Here is an 18,445-nt window from a genome sequence, read left to right as displayed (position 1 = left end):
ATGCCAACTGCACAAACCCAAATGCAGGGTCAAGGTTTTCTTTTTTTACTCAGAGGCCTGACAAACCTTTAATTCTGAGCGGCTAGAACTTGATCCAACATGGCTGCAAATGACAGCCGGGTTGTACGCCGTCACTCCAGCTTGCTCTAGTATGCTTAACATTGACACTCAGTTCATTAAAGCCTATAGTGCTTGGCTAATGCAGCTTGCCTCTTGGCAGAGTGACAAAAACTGTGAATCAGATTATGAGGGCCATAACGCAGCCAAGAAACACAGAGGGCGAGTGGAGTTGTCACAGAGGACCACGCTAGCTCTCTGGATGTTAACGCCTGGGACATAATGTAATTGCAGTCTGCCCTGGTTAATAAGGGCATTGTAATATTTGCATGGAGCTGCTGTTTATGTGTACTATGGCTCATTTGAACGTGCAGCACAGCTGTAAACAAGAGGAGAGTGGCTTGTAAAGCCTCTGCTGCTACAAACTGAGAATGCAGACACCCATGGGGGTGCGTCAGAGCTGTGTTACAAACCTCTTTCATTGAATTACACGAGACTTCATAAAAGAGAGGGAATGAATGAAAAGAGCTGCCAAATCAACCTGTACTGTAAAGGGTTACATTTCATTTGTTTTACAGTGGGATTAGCCTTTTTTACATGACAATGCTAATGAATTGTGAGGGGCCCATATGTCGGTGTGGGCGCATTGGCCATATGTGGTGTCAGACAGCAAATCACGCAGGGGAAGTGTTTTGTACAGCACACAGTGGCTTGCAAAGCATCAACGCTGCACACAGATTATTACAATCCAGGGTGAGGGTGCTACTGGGTTCTTTGTTTTCCCCAAACTTGGAATAACAGCAGGTTAATGACGTGTGTGTCAGTGCATATTGGCTTTTTATTCATCTACACAACAAACACCAAGGTTAAAATGTGTACCGGTTACTAGAGAGAGCATCTTTGTCCTGATTAATTTTACACTAAAAGAGGACAGACCTCGACTGTTTTTCTCCTATGTAGGTTGTGTCTAAAACACCCACATCCCTGATGGTGTTTGGAAAATTGTTTGATCTCGGGGGAATTGTGATAATCTTTTCATTTGGCAGTGACGATGTGCTGAAGCTGAATTGCAGTTGATTTTTCTGTAGATGTGACTAAAGCAGAAAGCAAAATCATTAAGGAAAAGCCGCCAGCTATGGAGTACATTTAGGGTTTTTTTGTTTTCATTTATTTATTTATTTATTTTAGAAAGCTACAATTTCTTCTGTCTTGCTTTTTAAGAACATGTGTTTACATTTATATTTATGTATTTCACTGAGTTACATCACTGCTGCTTTAGAGAACACTGACCAGGCTCGGCAACAGCTCAAGGACGCCTCAGCAGTACATGTGGCTGCTAATTGCACCTTTCCATATATCATTGGGTGATCCTGCCAGCCAGTGATATGCAATCACAACTGACCAAAAGCATGCACAACAATATTTTCATTGTTTTCAATGTAAACCTTTATTACTATTCCAACAGTTTTCCATACAAGGCACATGTGGTGAGCACTCATTCACAAAGATTGCATAATACAAACGTCGCTGCTTATATAAACAGTAAGCTATTTGAGACAAAGCTGAATAGGTATGTTTGATCTACATTTAAGGAAAAGGGAGATTTAGTGCAACTGATTTAATTATTTTAGACCACAATTCATGGTTTTCAAGCCTCTGGACTGATTTCAGAAGAGTGACTTTTTTTTTTTGCTAGAGATTAAAAACATAATTTCAAGCTTATCCAGGCAGATAAGTAATTGTCTTGAGCAGTGGGATGTGCATGATTATCAAAAGAATACATTTTCTAAATTAGGCCAAGATAGTCTCCCTTGAATCAATTGCAAAAGCGCTGCATAGACATAGATTGTCTAAAGTAATATTTAAAAGATTTGCATAGATTATCAATCGTAATAAAAAATTTGCCACTTCCCGAAAATTAATATAGAATGAATTAGGCTCTGATAGTACTTGCCTTATTGCATTTGGGTGCATATGTGTGCGTGTGTCTGTGTGTGTGTGTGTGTTAATGTCAAGAACAGGAAATTAAGGCAGTGTTTGAAGCCAGTGTATTTGTCATGTCTCACCCAAAGATGTATCATTACACTAAACCAGGTAACTGTTATGAGCCAGACTGCTGTGTCTCAAAGATTGCTATAGGGAGCAGGTTTTAATAGTGTGGCATGTTCTGTATACACGCAGCCATGATCTACTTCCTGCTGATCAAACACACTCCAACCATCAGGAGTATTAAATGCTTGAGTCCACATTTACTCAGACTCTGGCTCATGGCTGCACAGTCGAAGGCTGCAAATATGAGATTCAATCCATCCACTGATGAAACTGCTGTATCCTGTCATCTGTCACACACTCACACACACTCTGACTGTAATTTCTGTTTCAGTATATTAATAACTGGAATGTAGGCACCTCATAAACCATTTCTCTTGTTGATGTCTGAAGGTATTTCTGTAAACTGGTGGCTCAAAAAAAAAAAAAAATCCAAAATAAGTACGAAAGGGTCTCTGTCCTAAACAAAAGTAGGAAGAAAAAAAAAAAAGAGAACAGTTGCATAGAGTATAAAGACGACAGCTCACTCCTTCGCCATTGTGTCAGCTGACACACGGAGCTGTCCAATCGCAGTGCAGTATTATTCACTGCTGCCGTGGGTCTCACATTCACATGTCTTTTGAGTCCTAGCAACTATAACAAAAGAGAAAATGAACAAAATATGGGCTACAAATCATCAAACACACCTTACAACAAATGGAGCCTATGTTAGCTGAAAAAAGATTATATTCCTTCATGTCTAATCAATATATTTTTTTTTTACAATCAAATATGTGATAATAATTACATAATTCAGAGCCACATCTACAAAATAAAAGAGTCACAATTATGGACCAATTCCTCCAACCCTCGGGCTGCTCATCTTCCATTCAATCCCACAGGTTCCCATGGTCACAGTTCATGATGATGTTTGCAAAGCTAAAACATCGAAAGTCATTCGCAAGCAGTCCAGGCTGAGCGTTGGTTTGAGTAATGCATCAAAAGCATCAAAGAGGTGTACACAGTGTTCCACAGTCATGGCAGGAATCACTGCTGGCTCGTGTGCAGACAGCATCGCGGTCCTCTGTGTTTACTCCAGCTGAAAGGCAGCAGATGAAGGAGGAGTCCCTCTGTCCTCCCATTGTGTCTTCTGTCTATTCTGGATCCCCCTGCACCAACCACATTTATCTGAAAAAAAAAAAAAAAGGAAAATGACATAAGGATACAGCTTTCATTCTTCAGAGTGAGTCAAAACACACCTTGAGGCCAATCATGTGAATGTCAAAACAATTATTTGAGACAATGGACTGTGAAGTCCAATTTATGTATCAAAAGAAGGCTTGTCCTCATTGCTCTTTAAGCATGAAAAAAAAAAGACTTATTAGGGGTTTTTTTCCTTGTGTGTCCTAAATCTGGCTTAGTTAAGTACAGCTTCATGTACCAGCTGAGGGGATTGAGACTGAAGTTGAAAGGCCTTAACAGGAGCCTGGTACGCTACAAGCTGCTAATACAAAGAGGAAGCATGTGACACACCCTAAGCTAGGCTAAGTTGGACTTCAGAAGACCATCAAACCCCCTTTTCTGTTACATTTTCAAGCAGCTCAGACAAGCAACTTAAAATATTATAGCAGGTCACCAAGTTCAGAATGAACCAATAATGCAGCCATCTAGCTTAGCAGCAGAAATCAACAACCATTGCGCTAATTACCATTGCTTGAGCTATTAACAAGCACCACGTTAGCCCTGGCATTCAGCATTACGGTGTTGTTCAGAGAGGGTGCTCGCTGCCAGGGAGGAAAGAGTGGGGGCTGTGGGGAGTGGCTAACAGCAGAGGTTGGTGACATAAAAGGCAGTTTTGGGTATTGGTGTCGCTTTGAGTTATTGGCATCATGGTCTTGTTTTGTTGAGAGGACTACAGTGAATAAGCTTGTTAATGGTAAATTTACAGCCCCAGCATGTGGCCTAATAAAACCAGGGGATAGAGAGGATGATGAGAATGATTGCCATTGCCATTTTGTGTGTGTGTTCAGGAGGGTGTGTGCGATGGCGATGAGGAGGGGGGTGTAGTTAGAGAAAAGGGAGAGAGAAAAGTGGAAGGCGCCGGTAATTAAGAGTCTAAAAGAGTGTGAGAGAGGCGCACACTGCTCAAAGCAAACTTTGAGCCTAGATTCCTCACTTTTTATTTATGCATCCCGACTTGAACCCCCCTTCCTCCATCTTCACTCTCTCTTCCTCGCTCTTTACTTGTCTCCCCTTGCTGAATGAATAGCTATTGCAATGCTACAGTGTCCCTTCTAGCAACACCCTCCTGCATCCTCCATCCTTTTTTCAACACCCCCCCACCCCCAGTATGGCCCTGAATAGGGAGCCGAATTGAGCAAACAGTCAGGCTGTCAGCTCAATAGGAGGTCTGGCCGTGAACTTGAAGTCCTTCCCAGGCCCCCAGCCTTACATTAGGGTAGGAGGGGTGGAGATGGTTGGGGAGACAAGAGACGGGGGGGAGATTGGTGGAGATGGGGGTTTGCGGCCAGACTTTTGGGGGGCCCCTACGTGCCAGTGTTGGGGGGGACCCCTGCCACCGAGGTTCCCAAGCCTGGTGCTCTTGCAGGAGCAATGGGGGCAGGGTGCCCCAGCTGCCTGCTAACCCTCCCCTCCCCCTGTAGCACTCAGTCTGGGCAGGAGGGGTGCTGATGGTGGGGTTTGTGCAGGCGGGACAGTGTCTGCTCCCCTGCCAAAGCTCCTCCAGACCCTCACACACACTCGCACAAAGACACACACATGAATACACAGATCCAGACACAAGCCATGCCCACCCCCTCTCCTCTATCAGCCCACGGCCCTCCCAGGCTTCTCATCATCTCATTAGCCAACGCCAGCCACTCCACTGTCTACTGTTTGCATTGTTTTGGGCTCTGCATAATTTACACAGTAAATTGAGAATGGCCTTGGCCCCCTTTGCTCAATCTACCACCTGTTTATAGAGGCCTGGCAGTGATTAGTGCACTTTGCGCTTGACACAGTTACCACAAGACTTCTCAGGAAAGCCAAGCAACTCTTTCGCTTAAGGCGGCATCATCAAATATTTAAATGAAGTAAGCTTAGTATGACCTAATTTGAGAACTGGCATCACTAATGGTGTATTCTGTCTAAACATAGAAAATCAATGATATTAATTTAAGGAAAAAATGTCAAATTAAACACTTTTTTTCAAACTTTGGCCAACTGATTAAAAAGAAAACACATTTGATGACAAGATATTTCCTCTCATTGCCAAGGGGCAGAGGCAGTCTCTCTGTTAGCCCCAGGCATGTAAGTTAGCATTAGTACTGTCTCTCTGACCTAAACACCACAGGCACAAACAAAGGGAGGTCTCTGTGTTTAGATGACAATAGTAAGCATTGTTTACCAGCCGCTTTACTTAATCAAGCCCAGCTAGCACTAATTGGTGTTTTGGTTTAAGCAGTTCTCAACGTTAGGAGTAGGAGCTCCCCGGTTGAAAAAATGTTGCACTGCAACAAGCTCACGCAGGGAGAACAATACACAACTTGTCTGAGCGCCGTCTGCCCTCCAATACTCACCACTCGCTTGAAGAGAGACTTTTCAGTATTGACTCTGCCTATCAAGCCCTTACATCTTCACCATTTTGTCTGTATTATTTCTCTCTACCTTTCTCTGCTTCAGTTCTGCTTTGCTTTGGGTTTGTTATACGCTGCAGTGTAGCTGTCAAAGAATGTGAACAATATCATCACTTCCACTCAGCACATGTGTCCATCTTGACATTTCTTTTGACCTCATTTAAAGAGTCGAAGAGAGATTTTTAGAATCATTTTAAAAGCCATACCTCTTTCACGGCTGACTGAGAAAATGTTAAATGATACTCTACCACAGTGTTTTAGTTTAGTGACAAAAAAAAAAAGAAAAAAAGCTGCTCAACTTATGGAGTTATCAGTTGTGCCTCTGTATTGTCCAGAAGGCACGGCTTGCATCATAGCTCCAAAATGGCAGGCGCCGCCATGTCGGGGCAGGCATGTGAGGATGGCATGAGAATTCCCAAACGGGAAAGAAAAACTGGCGCTTCGAGGACAGATGCCCACTGAAGCCTCCTGAGAGAGGCATTGAGAGAGGAGTGATTTAATGTGAACGCACATACAAAACACGCTCCACCCACATCAACCCTCCCCTCCTTCCCATCAGCGCATCTCGTGAGTCGTGTAATTAACAAACATATCAGAGACAATTAAAACGGAGGCTGCATCACGCTGGAGAAGGCGCGAGGGCACGGCGAGATGGAGATATTGCGATATGATGGAGAGTCAGGGAGGTGCCAGTAGAAAAATGAAGCATGGCGGGCGCAGTGGGTTTGGTGTGTTACCTGCACTGACTGGTCTTCCCACTTCCATTTCATGCCAGCGTTGCTCTAAGATGGTGGCGCGGGCTGCGTTTCGCTGTACAGGAAAAAGGGGCAGTCTGCTGAGGATGGAGTGGAGGAGGAAGGGAAGAGGAGGAGGGAAGAGGCAATGCAGTGGAGGGCGAGGAGAGAGGGAGGGCAGAATCAACAACATCCCCTCCTCCTTCTTCTCTATTTTTCAGTCTTCTTTTGCCAGCTTTCCTTCAGTAATGTAGTAGCCTGCACAGAAAACATAGATGGAAAATCAGAGAGTAAGACTGAAAATTTAAACTATGTAGCTTATCCACAAACGCACACATGTACAGTTCACAGAAATATACAAACCAAGCCATACATACACATGAATGTGTGCATACACACAGGCATGCACATACACAAACGCGGGCGCGTGCACACACACACATACACACACACACACACACACACACACACCTTTTCATGTCTGTTCTCATGGTACAGTCTGCCCCTGAGCATGCAAATGACTTTCATTATGCAAATGCATGCAAATCAGATCCAACCATCTGAGAATCAAGGGTGGGAAAGAAAAAAAAAACTCGACACAGAGATTGAATAAAAGAAAGAAAGAGAAAAAGCGACGAGAGAAAAATCCTTTTGAGTGGCAGGAGGCGGTAAGTTAGGTAAACGCTCGGCTGAAAACAACGGCAGACCAATTGGGCAAACACGATTACCTTCTTTTATTGTGTCTATGACCTAATTTTTTCATTCAATTTACTGCATCCTTGTCATTTTACAGGATTCAAGTTTTTTTTTTTATTTATTTATTTTGTAGGTATTTGATGTCAAAAGCTTTGCCTGCATAAGCATTATGTTACTTAAATTCAAGAACACAGTTGATGTTCTAAATTCCTTCCACCACATACTTTACATCTGACAACTGCAGTTAAGCAATACTGGAAATAATGCAGCATTTTCAGCATCAGTAGAATTATAAGTGGTTGTACAGTACTGTAGATACTCACCAGTTTAGCTAACTTGGATTTGATGTAGCTCTGGTAAATCCACTTTTCTTTAAACCTTAAAGGCTGACTACACGTCAGCACTCTGCAACCTTTCTACCTTTCTCTATATTTGTATGTGCTTCAGTGCAAAAATAATAAGCACAACTAGCTTAGAGCGAGCCGTTAGGTGGCTAAATGTTATTAGCACTAACAGAACAACCACTGTGGATGTCAGATGAAAGGGAGAATTGTGAATTGTTTAAATCAGCGTCAGTCTTTGCCACGATCCTTCCCTCAATTACCCACACCTGCACATGCAAACCAGTGGGTTTAAAACAAAAGTAGCACAATGCAGCCAGCTTGCTAAGTTCAATATTCCCAAGCAGGTGGACTCTGTATCTTGCATAGTTCTTGAACCCTATTCAAAGTAATCAACAAAGAAAGCTGACTAATCGGTGAACGGACCATGCTGTCTGATTTTACTAATACTCTGAGCCGAGCAGAAAGGATCCTCCATTAGAGGAGAGAGGAGAGAGGAGGGAGCCAGCTTTTGTCTCTGGGTGTCAGTAGGGGAAGGCCACGTCTGAAATTGGAATAAGGTGGTAAAACCAGGGGTGACTTGGAGTGTGAGAGAGTTGGGGTGTGTGTAAGCAGGGAGGGGAAGGACTACAAGGGGTGGGGTATTGCTGAATGGTGGCAAACCTCTCCTAATTGGCACTTGACATTTTTTTGCCATTGGCACTAGAGTGGGCCAGCTTTCAAGCCCTCTCTGGGTCCTTGTTGGAAAAGTGCCTTATGCAAATATGGCGAATGGGCTCTATTGTGAAGCCTCTGATATTAACAGCTCACGCAACAATGAAATTGTGTGCTTACTCTGGGCTTGTAGGTGTGTGAGAGAGAGCTAGACAATGGGAGCGGGAGCGGCTTCAGTCTGAACAGACCCTCCATCGGATGCTTTGCCAAGTCATTTCACCAGAATGGGCTTTTCTGAGGGCCGAGGCTCTCGGTAAAAGCTTTATTAATGACTGAAACAAACAAATGCATGCACTGTTTTGCTCTGGCTCTGAAAGTGTCTCTATTTGTACTGCTGCTGAATGACTTGATTTATTATGGTTGAAAATACTGAAGGTATGTACAAAAAAGGCTTCATTCTCTTTAAAAGATAGTTCCCCTCCTAAAACATCACTGTCTCAGTTCTAAATGTGAAAATGTATTCATGCTTCTGTGTAGTGCTGCACTCCCTGTGATACTTGTTTCTTCTCTGTGTGCCCGCATTGTTTACCCTTAACTTGCTCCCTTGGGTGAGCACTGCTTGAGATCTAAAGATATCTGCAGAATCCCTTTGGAGAAAACTTGGCATTGGAGAAATGTGGCAAAACTAAGCTCTGTTTTCAAATGCAGTGAAAATGATAAGAGGCCAGTGCTGGACAGCTAGACCACAGACACACTTGACTAAAACGTCTAAGTCGACAAGGTCTGAGGCACTCTTGTCGTCTAATGACACAATGCAGAAAAAGAAGTCGAGTTGCTTTTTTTGAAGCTCCAGAGACTACTATGGCCTGGATGACTGAGAACCGACACAGAAATAATGCCGAAATCATCTTTACATCCAACAGGGAGACAAACAGAGCAATGGGTAAAACAACAGCAGTCACACCCCGTGCGGTCTGAGCTCAGTCAAAGTACACCTGTTACTGCTAAGTTGCCAAACTTAATCTCCTTTGTCTGAGGAGGCCCATTGACTTTGCCCAAGATACATTAATTTCTATGTGAGCATAAGGGGGTGGAGGGAATGCCAGTGTTGTAGAAAATAACAGGGTCTGGCCTTACACTCTTGCCTAACAGTGAAGCCATTTTCCAAGCCCTGTTGGTGTGTTCCGTCAAGAGAAAGAGAGGCAGAGAAAAGGGGGCAAGAATCACTGGGTTATTCAGAAAACTGTCTGGCTGCTTGGACCCGGCAGGCCTGAAAGGGAGGCAAAGGGGTGCATTGTCCCTCAGTGACAAGTGGACTAGCTCTATTGACTGTAAAGTCTACTTGTGGGGGGAGCAAGTAGGACCCGACCACAATGGCTGTTTTTCTATTTGACACTTGGAGTCTAAATCTGCTTGCCCAGTGCATGAAAGCTAAGACAAACCCACCGCCCTCCTCCTTCTCTTTCCTTTCCCTGCCTGCTTTCCTTTCCACACGTTCTCTTCGCGCCCTCTTTCTATTTCCGACACTGCCATGGGACACAGAAAAAGAGAGAGCAAAGGCCCTGAGGTGTTTTTTAGCAACTCTCCCATCTTTATGCCATTTTCAGGCAGGCATAAGCTAATACACTTTCTGTACTGAGTTCCCCAGTGTCAAGTGTTAGTGATATAACTGTGCCACACACCAAGCCAGAACAAAGCATTTGTACCATGACATGCATCTCCCAGGGCACTGCTTAGGGTATAAACACAATCTGTCCAAGACTTCAGTTCCCATTTAGCCCCAACACTGTAACTGACACAAAAAGGAAGCAAAGGGAGAAAAGTTTTCTCCACAATGCACAAAACCCTCATGCTTTATACCTGTTATTTGCTAATTTCATGAATACAAAGCACACCTTTGCAGATATACAGGAGCAGCATATATGGCAGACACAGTCATTAATCTATCCATTGCAAAATGTGATCAAACTCTTACAATTTACACTGTTAAAAAGGAAAAGAAAGAAAGTAAGAAAAAAGACAGGTTCCCTCTTTTATGTAGCAGCACAACAGAGAGGGAACCAGGTACTACTTTGCCATCCAAGAAGGTGACATCTCTGGCTGTCACTTCCTGTCAAGGCCCTCGTTCCTCTCTCTTACTAGCTGAGCCCAAAGCTCAAGTGTCACACTCAGCACCTGCAATGCAGCAGGCAGGCAGGCACAACTGCAGGGCTTGAAGAGATTGACATTGCGAGGTAAGGTTGCCACACAGGCTTTTAGTAATTTCACTTCAGTCCTGCACAACTGTTTAGAATTTGTATCCTGTCAAGCTAAATATATCCAAACCCAAGGGTGATGTTTTAGCTGCACCATGATGAGATAGCCATGATGTAGAACATGTATTACAATTGGAGTTCACTGCTAGCTTTGTACCCAAGAGCTTTGAGACCTAGGATACAATTCTTAGTGGCCTTTCTCAGCAGGAGTGACCCTCCAGCTTTGATGGGCAGAACAGAAATCACACCTTCAATCAGCCATCAGAAGCCTTGAGGTTGAAGATCTGATTGACCAATTACTCCTCACCATGAGCCCAGGCAAAGAACCTAAAGGCCGAGATTGTTCTCCTTCTCTCACTCATGGATCTTGTCACTGGGGGTACTTTCTGCTTGATTGCCCCTGGACCACTCCCCCTCTGAGCCTAACACGTACACACAGCAGCATTCAGTGAGATCCCATCAGGCCTTTCCACATGGTAGCACCTCATGCAATGGAGGCTTTGCCACGGCCCATTCACAACCAAACCAACTGTCACGTCAAATCAAACAACGGCCAGGACCCCAAATCAAACATCTTTTCATGCAAAAGGAAAAAGGGAGTAGGTGGAAAGAAGAAGGAAAAAAAAAATCAACAACAGCTAACTTAACAAAACTGGCCTCAAACAAATGCTTGTCTGTTCGCTTAGGTGCCAGTGGGGCGTTGGGAGACCAGATTAACTCGGAGGAACCATTCTTAACTCACACAATCCGATCCAAGTTGGAACATATGTATAATTCATAGCACCGTATGCAGCTCAAAGGCCCACATTCTTTTCATATTCCATGTTCGCTTGATGCCAACGATGCAAGCAGTAAAGCTGAATTCCATGGAGACAAATAAATAGAGCATTGTCCAAACTGGCCCGCAAACTGGCAAGTCCTTTAATAACTTGGTGTTGGCTAATCAGAGACCACTTGCTTTGGTGAATCTGTGTGTGTGTGTGTTTTTTTTTTTTTTTAGCAAGCCTGTCACTCCTAGCCATGTGATACTAAGACTAAACTCCTGCATGCAGCCACACACAGAAGGATCATGGGCTTATTAGATTAAAAGTGATCGTGTTGTACCAACCTTACTGTTGTGGATCACTGCCACTGGCTACAGAGAGAAATATCTGTGGCAATGTCCCATGACTAACAATGGCATCAAGCATTCTAGATGCTGATAGATAAAAAAAAAAAAGGGCCTCAGATTAACCTTTAACTAAAGGCACACAAATATATTGACATACACATTCAATCACCAACAGTTAAGATACAGGAAAAACATGCACCCTACCTTTTGCTGCATCACATTTCCATCTCCTTTAAAATGTAGTCCATTGTCTTCTCTCATTCTATGGTTCTTCTGGCAGAGTTTGCATTTTCTTGTAAGGAGGTGCATTTGGGGTCTTGATGCCTTTTCAGGAGTGTAATGGGATTCTTGTTACTTTCGGTTATCTAGCTTTATGAAGAATGTACATCACTCATACAGCTAGATAACCAAAGATAACAACCAACCCCTAAGGCTACCCATCCTCTCAATCTGCAGGCGAAGTAACATGGGCCAAGTTCTGACCTATAAGCAGAGGAGAAGGTTGTTAATTAACACTTATTTTGTTATTATATCTCCACCTGCTCGTTTTTAAATGATTTGAAGAATTACAAACTAACTTGAGATGGACCTGAAAATCATGTCAAAAGTCAGATTTTTAAAGAAAAAAATTCAAACAGTAGTTACTAGTACAAAGACATTTCTCTTGTGGCTTAGGCCCTTTTTCCCTCACTCAACCTACAGCGGCCCTTAAATGTCCTGACCCTTTATTTTGTGATGTCATCAAGTGGTTCCCTCACTCCGCCTCAAACCACCTCGACCAATTGAAAACTTCCCTTTGTCCACCAAAAGCTTTGATTGGCTTGTGAGTATATCAAAAACTCAACACGTCAAACAATCAGCAAGAGGCGCCCATTAAAAAAAATGGTTGCTGAGCAAGTCCAAACCAACTGCGGCACCAACCTTTCTTTCTCCATCCCAGCGCCCATCCCTGCAGCGCACCCGCCTCACCCGCTGACTAGCTCCATAGGAGGGTGATGGCTTCAAACACCGCCCCCCGCCATGACCCAAATGCATTTTTAAATTAAAAGAAGATCCTGGCTGTTTGACTACAAAAGAAACTGGTTTGTCTTCATTTACATTATCTGATGCCAAAGCAGTCAGCCAATGCTGGCGGTTGGCGCCAAAGCGTAGATTGGGGGGGTATGAGATGCACATGCACATATGCAAAGAAAAATTCTCTTACATAGCATGAGAGAACATGTACTAAACATACCATTTAGCATCCAAATGTGTCCAGAGACCATGCAAAAACAAAACCCCACACACACGAAACAAATCTTCACATACAGACGATGCTGTAACACACACAGGCACACACTCCCTTTCACACATGCTGTGGTGGCACATGGCACAAGGCCCCATCTAATTAAGGCTGCTCTGTGTGCCCAGATCCCTGTTGTGGCAGGCTCCTCCCCCACAAACACCACCACCAAGTAAAGCTTTACTGACTGAAAGAAGATGGAGAGATATTGAGAGAGAATGAAAGAGACACACAGGAGGGTGAGGCACAGAATATCCTCACTCTCCATTACGCACACCCAAACCTGAACACATGACTTGACTGGCATTAGCGGAGATGGCTACATCCTCGTTAGCAAACAACAAATCACCCTTCCATTGTTCTCCCTCCAGCTTACAATTTACAGAGGGGCGTCTTTTTCTTCATCTACTGCATGAAAATATTTTGATTTTAAAGCATTCTGTCACCATTTAGAGGGCTGCCAGCATTACACTGTTCTTCGTCAACGTCCTTTGTCCGCAAGGACAAAGCAAAGACCTTTAAGAGTAGAAACATGCCTCAGCTCCAATAATGCTACTTGAGTGGAGCACACACACACACACACACACACACACACACACACACACACACACACACACACACACACACACACACACACACACCTAAATGTACCACACACTGTGTGTGTACTTCCAGATGTTTAGCAGATAGCTGCAGAAAACATCAAACTACAATCAGTGACTTAGAAATAAATACACAGGTATATGAAATCACACACACACACACACACACACACACACACACACACACACACACAGAGACAGTCTAACAAATACAAATATGTTAATAACATAAATAGTTCATTAATGGTATTTTAGCGGTAGTCTAGATTAAGGGATTCCGAATATTTTATTTTTACATAACTGTTGGACTTCAGTAGGTTATTCTTTTCACATAATCATAACTTACAGTATTAAAAGCTACAGTAATAACCTGATACTTTTATATATTTTTATTTAAACATATAAATCTCTAAATGTTTTGTAGTGTCACTTTAAAAACAAATAATTCATTTTTTTTCTATTTATTTTGGTGTTTAGTAGGTTGTCAATTTTTTTTTTAAAAAAAACTGTAATTATTCAGCATGCAGATGGTGCAATGTTAACATTTAAATAAATATTTTTTCATGACATCAGAGCTGGAAAAAAAAATTAATAAAATAAATAATAATAATGTGCAGATTGCAGTTATTTCCACATTTTCAGTAGTGGTGGGTAGTCATGAGTTTATATGATTCTATTAAACTCATACAAAAGCATAATTTTTTTCTGTTGCGTTTCTGTCCCCACGATACTCACCTTTCATAATGCATTTAACCCGGGAATTTATTAGCACCATGCGTCCACAACATGAAGTTTGTGAACATTATAAAAATTTCTCTGTCCTTTAAAAGTTTAGATTAACAAACCCCCACTTTAACTTCCTCAAGGGGTCTTCTTTTTCTTTTTTTCTTTTTTTTCCCCCCCAAAAATTTTTGGGGGCATCAATGGCGCTCCAGCTTCTTGCTCTCCATATTTTAAACAAACCTCATCAGGCCGTGTCATTGGCCAAGATGAGTATGACGTCAACAAATCCGGCGCCTCTAATTGGGGAAAAAAAATATGCGAAGGAGCAGCGCAGATTAGCAAGAAATGTATTCATATTGTGAAGTATCATTGGGTCTCATCTGATTAAACCCACGCGATAATTCCTATCAAAACGTTTCATTTAATAGCGTTTTATGACGCAAGTTGAATCCTTAGATTGAGCGCTGCATTTTTGAGGCAACAAAAGCAATTATGCAGGAGAACAAAAGTGTTTTACTCGAATTTTAAGCCATATTAAAGAATGAATGCAGAAATAAACAGAATGAAAGTTACATTCTGAGGTGAGGCAGGCCCACTGACAACACACTGTGGATTTATGTCTGATGAACATACACACTGTTTTAGCAGTGATATTTAAACTCGTCTGCAAATAACAGTTTGTAGAAATAATGCAACAAATAGGAATTGTCACGATCTATCACAATTACTATCTCGTTACAAAATAAGAGCATAGAATTTGACGTACAGTTATGTTCGACTTCGACTGTTTGATCAGTTTTTTTTACTTGCTTTTCTACTTCAGATATTAATGTTATTTCGCAGATAAATACACATGTTATGGGAAAAAATTTGTAAATATAAAAGTTATTATTCCACCAAATTTAAAAAAATGACCACGGAACCCTGTGGGTGATATGAGTGACAGTGAGAGCTGGTTATCCATATTACCTACAGTAAATCACGTGTTGTGAGGCCGCTGAATGTCTCTCCAGCGATCCCTGGAAAAAAGAGACGATCATTTTATTCTTCAAATTGTCTATAAATCCTGACTGTCCAATTTTAATTACTGTACACTTAGTTTAACCAGCAAAGACCGGCAGAAAATTACATTTTGTCATGTTAAGGACAAATTTTTATTTAAAAAATGTTAATAGCCGAAGTAAGGTGCAGACTTGAGCCGTGGGTACCGAGTGATGCTTCAGCATCAGTACTTTTATTATCTGTATTTTTATAACAATTCACGAACAGCCATCTGTGTTTTTGAACAATAATGAATGTAGTCAATGATTGTCGCAAATGTCACTAAAATACACTGTGGTGACGTATAAAACTTCATTTGTAGCCTTGTACAAAAATCCACTCTTTATTTGTTCCGTATACAATTCCCATCCCACGTGTGTGTGTGTGTGTGTGTGTGTGTGTGTGTGTGTGTGTGTGTGTGTGTGTGTGTGTGTGTGTGTGTGTGTGTGTGTGTGTGTGTGTTGCAAATAGTTCACTAAATAAATACTCCAAAGTTGCGTAGCCGACATTTTCTGGCTTAAACTAGAAAATGAATGTGAATTTTGTGCAAAGGTTGCACAAAATTGTTTTCTAAATTCGCCCTCCACTTCTCCCCACACACTGGACCCCTGCCTGCATACAAATTAATACCCTCATGTTCGTCATGTGAAATATTTCATAATCTCTCCTTCATTTCTTTTATTTTTTTTTCTTTTTTGCTTCAAACCCCCTCAAAGCTCAACAGAATCAGATTTTCTCCCCTAACGTGTCCGAGGGCGCACACGTGTTCTCTGTACAGGCCTCTCGGCACACACGTGTGGACTGGATATTTGGCCTTGTGATCCCTTTATCCACCAACCATGGGTGTGAACGCCACCACTTTGTCTTATTACGCATGCATTGCAGGTCTGTGCGCTAGTAATCCTCATATCTGAGCCACATGGCCGCAAAGAGTCCTGCAAGGGCTTAATTTGGAAAGAAAGACACAAAGGGGTTTAATTTTTTTCCCCCCACATCCTGATCGTGTCAGATTTTGTTGGCTTTTCGTGCCATATGTTGCCTGTCTCTGCAGCCCCCGCTTCCGCAGCAAACAGAGCTTGAGAGGTGACCCTACGTACTAAGTGCCTGGAGGTGTGTATAAGAAATGAAATCAAGGCTGGAAGCGCCTTTTGGCCTGTGTGGTTGCCTGTGAACGGCCTTGTATAAAGCCTGGACACAATGCGTCATAAAGGTTGTGAGGAAGAGGAGTTTTCCTTTAAAGCAGAGACAAACCACTTCTAATTAGAAGTTGCTCTTTGACTCACATATTCCACCCAGACAGTGCAGGTTTGTCTCCACATGTTCAGCCATGACCTTCTACCTGTGCACTACTCCATTTTCTACTAAATGAATGAACATTTTTTTTTTTTTATTTCTAAAGCTTTTCATCACGATTAAAAAAACATTAAAATGAGACCAAATGCCCTGAGCATTCAGTTGCCACCTCGTTTTTCCCTCTCTACAGCTGCCATTGTGATTGAAAAATCACCTCACACTTTACACTTAGCAGAGCATCAGCATAGACTAGAAACAGAAATCATGGTAAATTCAGAGCCCAGGACCTGCTGCTCAAACACTCAGTGCCCATATTCGCCTGCTGCTGACACATCCAGCCTGTATGCATCCTGCTCCGTTATGTGTGCAGATCAGCGGCGTACACAGCGCGGATGCAAACGCTCTTTCCTCCGTTATTTTAGCCGCTAATCTGCAACCGTTTTTGCCCCCCCCCCCCCCCCCCCCCCCCCTTTGGAGAAAACAGATTATATTTCATACTCACGCCGTCGCCTGGGAGTCGCCTTGGCGTCCGCTCTCCAAAACCGAGAAGCGTGCGGCTCGGGAGATGGAGACCAACTGAGTTGCCGGAGGCTGGACCGCACGGTCTTCATGGCTGCGGCTGGCCGTGACGTCTGCCTTGCTCCATCCATTCAGCTTCCCTCGGACGGGTTTTCCCCCTGTTTTATTATCATCCCCATTATTTCTCTCGGAGGTGGATCTCGCCTCCCCCCTTCCTGCCCGCGTTGCCTCTCGTACTCGCCATTCCTCTCGTCAGATGCAATATGAACTCTAAACATGCCTGCTCTAAAAACATATAGGCTACCACCACCAAGACCCTCCCCTTTATGACACGATGCAGGTCTGGTTTTTTTTTTGTCTCCACCCTCTAAAAAAATGAAAGCGTAAGTGATGGTGAATAAGCGTGGAAGCTCAAGTTCTGTCCTTAAGCATCAAAATCCTGGAAACTATTAATCTGAGTTCACGCAGAATGACTTCATTTAATGTCATATTTGAGACTACAGATATCAAAATATTATCAGCACTCATTATATAACATGAAATTTAATCACTTGATTAATAATCAATTCCCCAATTACTTATAAACTGGCATCATAAGCCCGAGCACATATTCACCATCCTCTCTGCTGTCTCTATTTCAGGGCTATTTGGGAGTTTCACATATTAAGTGTGTCGTTTTGGGCGCCGTTTTGGACCATGTGGGATTATAAAAAGTTTCGTGTAATCTTGTCTGGCTACTAGTATTCATTTGACACAAAGCCCCCGGCGGAGACAGCGGCCTCCGCTCATGCCTGGATCAAGTGCGCACATCCACTATTCTCATTGTCTACGTCTTTGATACAGAGAAGTCCAGGAATGTGACCAGGGGGTGAAGACCGTGCAAATCAGCTTTTACTGTCACCGCCGAGCCCAGAACCCGCAGACAAGAGCCAAGAAAGGGGGTCTGGGTCACTTGATTATCATAATAATTAGATCGCGGGGATAAAAATCTCCTTTGAATATATTACTGGTTCAATAGGAGGCGCGACTGCCAAAGAGACAACTTTGTCAGGCCCGGGTTTGTTGTCAGGGGGTTCTCCCTGCCTACCAATGTCCCGGACTCCCCTTTTCTTTCTCTCCAAATTTTGGACGCTTTCCTGGAGATCAAACTCTAAATACGGCTACTGTTTCTCTCCTCCCCTCCTCTCGCCCTCGCCGATGCCTGGTTACCGAGTTCGAGCAGGCAGGCAGGCTAGTCTCGAGCTCTCGAAAGCCGAGTGGTTGGTGGTGGCTAATGGGCTAAGGACCGGGCACAATAGGCTGGGTGAACAATCCAGCCGCCCGCCCTCCTCCTAACCCCCATCACTTCTCCTCCTCCCCTCCATCGGCTGCATGGGAACCCGGACACTGAGGTGCACCAGGGGCCGCTCAGCATTGTGGTGGCACATCCCAAGTTCATTAGCACCCATCAGGCCATTCCTGCAAGGCATAGCAG

At 43.2% G+C, this 18,445-nt stretch overlaps 1 long non-coding RNA gene across 2 annotated transcripts; it reads right to left on the bottom strand.

Annotated features, from left to right (window-relative positions):
- Window positions 1-1,485: 1,485 nt before the first annotated feature.
- Window positions 1,486-17,107, bottom strand: LOC115795046 (uncharacterized). Of its 2 annotated transcripts, none has more exons than XR_004021223.1 (4): window positions 16,955-17,107; window positions 11,716-11,994; window positions 6,458-6,712; window positions 1,486-3,273 (listed from the first exon to the last, which is right to left on the bottom strand). It is a non-coding gene; the product is annotated as an uncharacterized LOC115795046 (long non-coding RNA). The 2 variants fall into 2 exon arrangements; XR_004021222.1 differs by having other exon boundaries at window positions 16,951-17,032.
- Between the last annotated feature and the right edge of the window lie 1,338 nt (window positions 17,108-18,445).

Source organism: Archocentrus centrarchus, chromosome 16 (assembly GCF_007364275.1).
Source record: "Archocentrus centrarchus isolate MPI-CPG fArcCen1 chromosome 16, fArcCen1, whole genome shotgun sequence".
Lineage (NCBI taxonomy): Eukaryota > Metazoa > Chordata > Actinopteri > Cichliformes > Cichlidae > Archocentrus > Archocentrus centrarchus.
Note: the sequence above shows the minus strand (reverse complement) of the source record. Positions and strands in the feature narration are given on the sequence as shown.